Raw genomic sequence first — 10,643 nt, forward strand, 5'->3', positions numbered from 1 at the left:
CACAATCTTAAAGACAGCAGGAACCCGGCCGGCTGCTAATAAACACCCCCAGATGTTGAGCCATCTTTACTTGATGACTGTTGGTCCGGTAGTGGCCCAGCGCATCTTTCACCCCAAGCACTGTAATCACATGATCCGAAGTGCTGGGAGGTCCAATGGGCTTTTAACTTACATGAGCTTACAGTGGGACTCACCAGAAAATACCTGTTTCTTCTGCACTACCCGCCACAGCATAGGGACTACCTTAGCTAAGTCCCATGCCCACCAACAAGCCACTCAAGCTCAACAAGCAGGCCCCCCAAGAAGACATCCAAACCTAAATCAGACAGATGGATCCCATCATTCCAAAAAATCTCCTGCCTATCCAGTCAGATTCTCTGGTGACCAATCACCTATCCAAGTCCACTGCAGACCGCGCTGCAGCCCTCATGGTTAACACCCCTGGGTGCTGTGTTAACACTGAGGAAAAAAAAACTGGCATTTTTCCATGCCAATCAAGGTACAGTATGATTGTGGACCACATGATACACATGGCCGGGTGTTTAGCCTTGAACCTTTTCAGGCTGCATATAACATCCCAGGATGCCTGGCCAATTATTGCCACCGAGGTGTACCTCCAACACATCCAGTAAAGACTAGCCTAAGGCCATCATCTTGCAAGGCTGGCTCCACGGCATGCTGCACAGCCCTTTCCATACAATGTGTACTCTGGCTCTGAGACCCAGGTTGTTCCCCCATGGGAATGCAGCCGCATAACACTCTGACCAGCATACATGGGTGTGCCTGCGTCTCTCCCCTATGGGACCAGCGAAGACATAACAAGACCAGGCTCCTGCCTAGATGTCAGGGTGTGTTCTTACATATCTGCAGTAACTGGATGAAGACCACCGGCACAAACGTTTAATTTCCTCCAAGATATGACCCAGGGCTGCCACAGTGGAGGTTACAATTTTGAAGGAGTGTGTGCCAAACCTCATACCTTCAACACCCTCCCTGCCTAATGCTAAATCAGTCAAATTTCCAGAATTGATACTTCATCAAAAGTGAATTATCAGTACGCTGAAAGCAATAGCCAGGTTCCTCTCCCTTAACCTTCAAATATGCCTGTGAGGCTTTCCCAGGGCAGATGTTATTCGTGCAGCACTGCCCTAGGGTGATTTGGGTACCCTTGCCTAGCTGATCAGCCTTGGATCGCCAAATAAGAATTTGTACCTTCCCCTCTTCAACTCTAATGTCTTGCATTGCAGGGTTAGCATAGGCCTGTCGTTCTTTCCCGATGTAACTACCTAGCTGATTCTAAGATCCCCAAAGAACATCATTAATTATGCCATTTTTAATGGGACCCTTTCATATTTGTCCCCACTGCCTACAAATGCACCCTACCAACAGAGGCAATATGGGGCCCTGATATCTTCGACTCTACCCCTCTCTTTGGACCATCCTTCAACCATCTTTCTTATATGGTAATCCCCTGAGTAATCCCGATAGTCATTAAACTATTGTAAAAGGTTAATGCTGACAATCTACCTTGTATAGTTACAGGTGCCAGTCCCTTTCTATTTAAATGCACCATACAATGTTGTAAATGCTCAACCGGTGCCAGCCACGTTGGCTTTGGGTTGACAATTTCCCTAAATTCCTGGAACTCTATGCTCACAACCGAGTATCCCTTCCGTATCCTCGGTGCCAGTGCCTAGCCTATTGCTCTTGCTGCATTTTCACACCAATTTGCCAAACCTCCGGGGGCAGAACTTCTAGAAACTCCTTGGCTCTAGTTCTAGCTCCCTGCAGAGCTCGATCTGTTGGTGCGACAATGCATCAGCTAATCAATTTTCTAAACCTGGTACATGTCAGGCACATACTGGTATGTTAAACTGCTGTGCCTGTACTGTAAGTGCCCAGAACAAGGTCATTACCCATTCTGGATGTGACGTAAGGTTGTTTCTAATGTAAACAACCACCTGATTGTCACACCAAAATCACACCACGGAATTTGACCACTTTTCAGCCCATGGCCAAAGTGCTCCCACTATAGGGAAGAATTCTAGGAATATCAAATCCCAGGTAGTGCCATTCTGATGCCACTCATCGGGCCACGTGCCAGCACATCACCTTCCTCTCAAATAAATTCTGAACCCTAATGAACCTGCTGCATTTGAATGAAGCTGAAAGTCTGCTTTCAGCCCAATTTTGCCTCTCCAAAGGACATCCCGTTAATTTGCCAAAAACAAATTCCATATTAATAGATTTTTAAAAAATTTTTAATAGAACGACAGGCTGTTACGTAGGACAACCTTGTTCTACAAAATGGTCAATGCAGATGTTTCATGGCATTGCACAATCATCATAAAATGCATGCTCAGGGACTTGCCCATACCACTCTACCAGTGAAGTTTGGGTGTCCAACCATCTCCTTGAGCTCCCTAGAGACAACTTTCAGCTCTGTAATAGTGTGGTTATCCTGCTCCTGAGGTCCGCTAATTTAATGTCAGGCAGCCGCATTGTCTGTTGCATCGGGTCCAGTGCATGTAGCTGGTCCCTCATTTTTTTCTTCGGCCAGGGGTAGTCCCAGCTCCTCTGACAATGCCTGAAAGCTGTTTAGGATGAATCCATACTTTCCTGAGTTCCTTTCCTTACAGAAAAGATGGTTAGAAAGAAAATGAGCTGTAGACTTACAGCCTGCCGTACGACTGGGCTTCCATTCAATAAATGAGCTGAACCGTTTGCATGCAGCACATGATGCCAAGCAGCCCGTAATTGAAGCCTGACCTTAATTGGGCTGGGTCCCTTTTCCAGGAGCACCTCCACCACTGTTGAGTTTTTGCCACCTCCTGTGCCTTTGTTCTGTCATGGAGTGCTGGCCCTAAAACATGATGTATTTGGGTATTGACCTCCACCCGTGGAATACTCACACCTGAAGTGGTATGGTCTCTTTGTGCGAGTTACCTTGGAGTTATGCTCCCAACAGAGTAGATGGGATTGACTTGCCTGCCCCTCTCCAGGGCAGGGGTACCGCCCAAGAGTGACTATCCTATTCAAGTGTCCACTGTCAAACTTGTCACCAAAATTTGGCCTAGTGGGGGTAATGTGCTGCAGCTATAGGCCTGACAGGGGCTCATCCCAACAAAGTTTATGGAACGATTTGTCATATTGAAGTCACACCTGTCCTGTGAAGTCAACATAGGCCCTGTAAATTAAATCTAGGTACTGAAGGAGGGATTGAGCCCCCCATGACTGAGCCTTGAATATCACCCCCTGCATAAATAAAAAACGCAGGCAGCCAATTTAACCATGTCCTGTCAGGTCTCTCTCTCCCACATCTTTCCTCTTCTTTTTCGTCTTCCTTGTTGAGATCCTTCCTCTCAGTGTTTCTATTCAATAACTCAAAAACATCTACATTTTATCCTTTCCATATTTTATGCATTGCTGGGGTGAGGTGATCGACCAAAGGCATCAAGTAGTCACCACACAGCAATACACACAACAGCAAGGTATTACAGCCTGTTTCAAGAACAGCCAAGTAAGGTCAAACTGCTATGCTAGCCGCATTGCTAGGCTGGCAATGTAAAATGAAGGTATGGCATGCCCCAGCCACTGAATTGTGGACTGGGTTCTGGCCATGTAGTGTTGGGAAGTCCCCCACTCAGTGAATTGTACTGTGTGTAAAGTGTCTGATTGAATTGACCACCACTGGCTCAAGGCCATACAGGGCTCAGTGTTTACGTGCCCGGTGCAATGGCCAACTCACCTGACGAGGTTGTTGCCATACTTGGTCCATCCCCAGTGTATAGCCTGTCAGGGCCGATTTCATATGTTTCTACTTGCACCTCTTGGCTCGCGGTCACTGTTTCAGTTGTCACAGGAATTTACAACCTTCTCCTCTTCTCTGTACACCATGACCGCGGTGTCAAGGAAAGTCTGTCTGTGTCACATCTGTTGGTCACTTCAGGTAGCTGCTCTGTCCCGAGAACATCAAATGGCCATTAGATTGTGTGCCATTGCCTTGAGCTTAGGTCTACGGTGGCTCTTGGCATCCCTGGCTGATCAGCGAGGTTGAACCTCGCACGGCTATGGAGCTTGTCTCACCAGCTGTTCAGCCTATAATGCAGAGATCTTTTCTTACAGTTCCTGCCATACCGGCCAGGATTCCTCATCAGAAGAGGATTTGGAAGGCAATGCCTGGTGAGCTGGCCTTTTCTTGGCCGTCTATTTCCTGTTCTTGTTGCCCTGGCCTTTCTGCAACAAAAATGTGAGCCAAAATTCCAGTGGGTAAGCATTCGCAATTAGCTGAGCAATACAGTTTCCAAGTCAGATGATGACTCTTATCAGGAAATGATAGGACAGATAACCTGTTGGTGATGTCAACTATGCACTCCTAGGAGTGGCACCAGCCCAGCTTATGCTGTATTCAGCTGGATGACCAATTAATGCTAGTGACTATTGCTTTTTAATTATGTACCATTATTATGACCTGGGTTCCTTAATTAGCACCCCTTAATCACATACCAATCCATTTGTCACCAAGAATAAAAAAGGTCCTAACTATTTCCTAGCACTTTAAAACCCCAATTATTCAAATTCCTAATAGATTTTGTTGCTCAATTGATCAATTGTCGTGATCAATCAAATTCCTCATCTAAATTATTTATTAATTGAATGAATTAATCAATCAGTGTTATTTGTTGTTTATTTTCTGAATTAATTTAACTGACTCTGTTCAATAATTATCAAAGATTAATTAATATTAGAATCAAACTAATTTATTATAATTATGTGTAACAACAACAACAACAACAACAACATTTATTTATTTATTTATTTATTTATTTATTTATTTATTTATTTATTTATTTATTTATTTATTTATTTATTTATTGTAAAATAGCTGCTAGGCACTGTGCAATATGGGCCTAATAGTCAATCTAGTCCTCCACAGGCCCACCTTCGAGGCTGCTATGAACAAAGAGAAGTGGGGGGGTACATATTTAATTAATAATGATCAAGGCCTAGAATTGCTCCAAGTCTGTTTACACCTAACTATTATTCAAAGGCCAAGGCTGAGTCTCCACCACCCAAAACTACAGCCTGCATTGACACCCCAAGCCTACAAATGTATAAATTCTGTATATATTGTTTGAATTCTTTCCCCCTTTCTTTCTTTTCTTTTTTAAAATTTAAGCCCTGTTCACACTGGAGCATGGCTGCCATGGGCCGCTTTGCTGCTGCCACCCCCCTCGCACTTCGTGGCCTACACGGACCCCACAATCACTTATTCAAATTAATTTGACAATTAATAATTAATTAAACAGCACCCTAGGAGGGAGCTGATGCAACCCTCCCTTCCTTCAGGAACGCTCGAGCCTTGCCAAATCCAAATTCACAGCCAGCAGGGAAGCTCTCTCTCTCGGTGCCCGAAAAAGGAGAGGGTGGCTAGAGGGGGAAATGCCCCTTAAATAACCTGGTATTCCTCCATCACTCTCAGAAGTCTTGAGAGACTTATAAGGTATTACGCTATCCAAGGTTGGGAGGCAAATAGCAAGCCGCGCTGCCCAAAGCCTCGGCTCATCAGTGGCTCCAGCATTTTTTCTTGCATCAACCTTAACATGGCCTACATGCCTCTCACACTCTCTGTTTCATTCTCACAATAATGCTTTCAGGTAGTTCAGGCTATAAGAAGGTGTCTGATCCAAGGTCACCCAGTGAGCTTCATGGATGAGTGGGGATTTGAACCCAGAACTTCTCCATTTTGGTCCAGTTTTCTAACCACTACATAGTGTTGGATCCTCCATTTCCCTCTCATCTGTTCACATGTATATTTCTTTTTGCTGACAGTTTTCCAAAATATTCATCTTTTGAACCTACACTTAACCAAGGAATCCATGCTCAACACATGATCTCAGAATGACTAATTGCTTAACTTGGCAAATCCCAATTGATCCCCAGAATTTGTAATGTTTTAGATTCCACCTCCATCTGAGTATAGCCTTCCATTCCCCGAGCCATTCCCACTCCCATCAAGTCACATGACAAAATACTCTTCACTATGTTGCACATGGAGATCCCTACCTGGGGCTTGCCTGCTTGGGAAGAAACTGTTTGTCCAGCATTGGCAGTACTTAAACAAACCTGGCATATGCACAGTTGATAGGGTATACAAGCCGTTTCATGCTAACAATGAATGTGGTCTTTTTACAGAGCTAGTGTCAAAAACAGGAATATGGACAGTGTTCATGGTTCTCCTTAAAAACTTTCATGGTCTCTCTCTCTTGGAGAGTTACCAATACCAATACCAATACCAATAATAATAATAATAATAATAATAATAATAATAATAATAATAATAATAATAATAATAATAATAATAATAATAACAACAATAATAATAATAATATTTAATTATTATTATTATTATTATTATTATTATTATTATTATTATTATTATTATTATTATTATTATTATTATTATTATTATTATTATTATTATTTTTTTTTTCTTTTGATAATGAATTTTTCTTTGTGAGTTCCCTTCTGAAGAAATATGTGAAATATTTTGGGTTTTCTTGGAAGTTCTGTGGTTCATTTTTTTCCTGGAAGAAACATCAAGCTGCACAGAATAAGAACAGTTGGCAGAGGATGGCATCTTTCTTGCCCAGGATTCACCTTGAAAGGGCAGGAGAACTGACAAGCCATGTGGGATTGATGCAATCCCTAAGCAGTGTGGCATCTTTCCTTAGCACAATTCACTGGAAAGGGCACAAAACTGACAAAAATCCAGCAGTTTCCTGTGCAGAACAATGGAAATATAACGTTGGTGGGGACATGACTGGAACTGTTTTCCTAGGAAGCTAGATAATCTCATTGGTGCAGGGAGAATCTCAGCACAGAGTTCTGGCACAATGAAACTTGGAAATTTGTTCAAAAGCAAGAATGTTGTGGATATTTGTCACATCCCTAGTCCTTTTTGCCCCTTTTATATCTGAGGGAGAAGATAGGAAAAGGAATTATATATGAATATAGTAAACGTTTTAACTACTTTCACAGCACTGAACAATGTCTGGTTTTCAAGCAAGATGCTAACTTTTCCACGGCCACTTACATAGCTGTAATCACCTGTCAGTCTAAGACAAGGAAAGATCTCAATTGCCTGGCATTTCATGTGTCTTTATTCTTCTTTATACATACTCCAGCCTACAAAGTTCCCGCTCCTTGTTCAATGATTACTATACAAATAGTAATAACTCAAGATTAGAAGATATTGTTATAAGACATGGTATAGGGTATCTCAGGGACAATGTGAAGAAGGGTAATTTACATCAGACAAAAACTTGACTCAGTCCAGATCTAGCTCTGTAATGTAATTTAGGAAAGCTTCAAGATTGAGTTAAATCAGGGGACTGGCCTGTTATTTTTGTGGAAATGCATTTTGTGGAAGCATGATGAGGTAGTTAGTGATATTGTCTAGAACAAACCTTGGAAAAGTGAGTTCCGGTGGCTATACTGGGTGGGAGTTATAGTTTGAAATCTTAACTTTTCCAATATTTGTTTCAATTCTATAGTATAAGAATATAAAGTTTCCTGTTTCATAATTCATTGTGAATTATCTCTCCTGCTTCTAAAAGCACAGTCCTCCTGAATACTTCTGAGCTAATGGATACAAAACATTCACACTGGAAAAAGTTACTTTCAAAGTTTAATTCCCCTCATTGGTTCATGAACATTGCTTAGGGTGTGGCAGTAACAGTCTCTGCTTTGCTGCACAGGACACGACAGAGCCCGTTCTCTCCTGACTGTCCGATTCATCAACTTTGAGTTGGTGCACCTCACAGACTAAGCACCTTTTAGTGCACATTCAGTAACTTTTTATCACTGAATATATTCCTCTTTTTTCCTTCTTAAACTTGTGCAGGGCCAGACACACAAAGGCCAGATGAACCGAATACTGTGTCTGTGTCTAGTTATCATCTAAAGTACACATGAATTCCTGTAACCATTCAAGAGAGCCCAGGTTTTACCCATGAGTGGAAAAACTGCTGTGATAGCCAACAAGCAATCATTGTCTTTAGGTAAAGGTGAAGGTTCCCCTTGACAATTTTTGTCCAGTCGTGTTCGACTCTAGGGGACAGTGCTCATCCCCGTTTCCAAGCCATAGAGCCAGTGTTTTGTCCGAAGACAATCTTCCGTGGTCACATGGCCAGTGCGACTTAGACACGGAACGCTGTTACCTTCCCACCGAGGTGGTCCCTATTAATCTACTCGCATTTGCATGCTTTCAAACCGCTAGGTTGGCGGGAGCTGGGACAAGTGACAGGCGCTCACTCCGTCGCGTGGATTCGATCTTACAACTGCTTGGTCTTCTGACCCTGCAGCACAGGCTTCTGCGGTTTAGCCCACAGTGCCAGTTATTCTCATGGGATGCTAACTGGTCTGAACTTTATGTCTTTGTATGTCCAGAGTTGGCAGTTCAGTGGGCACACTGAAGGGATAGTCTTGGCCTCTTACTTGCTGAGCAAAAATTTTGTCTGCATCAAAGAAATATTTTTTTATATTTTATTTTTAACAAAGGGTAACAGGAAGGAAAAAGGGATTGAGGTTAAAGGGAAGAGGAACAACAATTATATACTAATATCTCTTCTATACATATTGCCATATCAACATTCCAAATTACTCTTTTTGCTATTTTCTGCCTTCCAGATTTAAGTTCTCATTCTAATGCATGTTCTTCAAGCGATGTCTAATGACTCAAGCCATTTGCAGAATAAGTCCCATCTTTCAGTTACCTTTTATAAAGGAAAGTCCTTCATCACTTCTGATAAAATGTCCATTTCTGCTGTTTCCCGTATCTTCTCTATAAGATCTTCTTGTTTTGGTACCATCAAAATTTTCCAATTTTTGGCATAAAGAATTCTAGCTGCAGTGACTATGTATATAACTATATACTTCTTTGTCTTATCTATGTTATCTGGTATCATACTCAATAAAAACAGTTCTGGGGTTAGTGGAACCTTACAAAGCAATATTTGTTGCAGCACAGCATGTACTCTTTTCCAATACTGTTTCGCTACTCTACATGACCACCACATATGATAGTAGCTTCCCATATGTGCTTCACATTTCCAACACACATTTGATTCATCTGTATACATCTTCGACAATTTTTCTGGAGTCATGTGCCACCTGTAAAACATCTTATATATATTCTCTTTAAAATTAACCGATCTTGTAAGCTTTTTATTTTTTTTGCCATATTTTCAACCATTGATCAATATCAATATTATGCTCTATATTTTGTGCCCACTTAATCATACACTCTTTAACCATTTCATCTTGCATTTTTATTTCTAACAGATAATTATACATTTTCTTAACTATTTTATCTTTTGAACCTAATAAAAGCTTATCAAATGTCATTTGTTCTGAATAAAAACCTTCTATTTTGTCTTTTGTATATCTAGATTCCAGCTGTGCTCTGGACCACCAGTCTATGCATCAGAGAAATGTGAGTTCAAAGGGCTGTTTTTGTGTTGTTCTATGGGTATGATCAATTCACTTAAAGTATCAAATTTCCTTTTTAGCTCAATGGATCATTGTTAATCTGTCCTGGGTCAAATTAGAATTTAGGGGAATGTCCTCATTTTGGCTGCACATATATTAAAATTAGAACAATATAGAGAGGATTAGCATGGCCCCTAAAGAAAGATTCATCAGATCAATAAAGACTATCTATACCTAACAAAAATCTAAAATCAAAATTAATGGAGACTTCACAAAGGACATTAAAATAGAGAAAGGAACAAGACAGGGTTGTCCGTTATCTCCCTTATTATTTATACCCTCAATGGAAGTCCTCAATGAAGAAATTAGGGCTACCAAAAATATAATGGGTCTAAAAATAAAGGACCCCTTCACAGATTGCTGCCTTGTCGAAGGGGCTTGAGTAATTCAGATAAGCTATGGGCTATGCTGTGCAGCCCTCTCCCCAAAATGGACAGGTCACAGTGAAGAGTTCCGACTAAACCCGATCCATCAGAAGCATGAACTGGCAAGCCACTCCAGTATCTTTGCCAAGAAAACTCTATGGACAGAAACAAAAGGCTAAAAGATATGACACTGGAAGATGAGCCCCTCAGGGCAGAAGGCATCCAACATGCTACTGAGGAAGAGCAGAGGACAAGTACAAATAACTCCAAATAATGAACTGGTTGGGCCAAAGCCAAAAGGATGCTCAGCTGCAGGAAGTGAAAGGAAAGTCTGATGCTGCAAAGAAAAACACTGCATAGGAACCTGGAATGTGTGATCTATGAACATTGGTAAGCTGGATGTGGTCAAACAGGAGATGGCAAGAATGAACATTGACATCTTGGGCGTCAGTGACCTAAAATGGATGGGAATGGGTGAATTCAGTTCAGACAATTACCATATCTACTATTCTGGGCAAGAATCCCATAGAAGAACTGACACCAAAGAAAGATGTGCTTCTCATTCTAGGGGACTGGAATGCTAAAGTAGGGAGTCAAGAGTCAAGAGATAAAAGGAACAATAGGTCAGTTTGGCCTTGGAGTTCAAAATAGAGTTTTGTAAAGAGAACAAGCTGGTCATCACAAACACTCTTTTCCAACAACACAAGAGGTGACATCACCAGATGG

General features: G+C 41.6%; 1 non-coding gene across 1 annotated transcript; it reads left to right on the forward strand.

Annotated features, from left to right (window-relative positions):
• The first annotated feature begins 9,624 nt into the window (after positions 1 to 9,624).
• LOC140706251 (U6 spliceosomal RNA) lies at positions 9,625 to 9,728 on the forward strand. Its single transcript, XR_012085892.1, has one exon. It is a non-coding gene; the product is annotated as a U6 spliceosomal RNA (small nuclear RNA).
• The last annotated feature ends 915 nt before the right edge of the window (positions 9,729 to 10,643 follow it).

Source organism: Pogona vitticeps, chromosome 3, assembly GCF_051106095.1.
Source record: "Pogona vitticeps strain Pit_001003342236 chromosome 3, PviZW2.1, whole genome shotgun sequence".
NCBI lineage: Eukaryota > Metazoa > Chordata > Lepidosauria > Squamata > Agamidae > Pogona > Pogona vitticeps.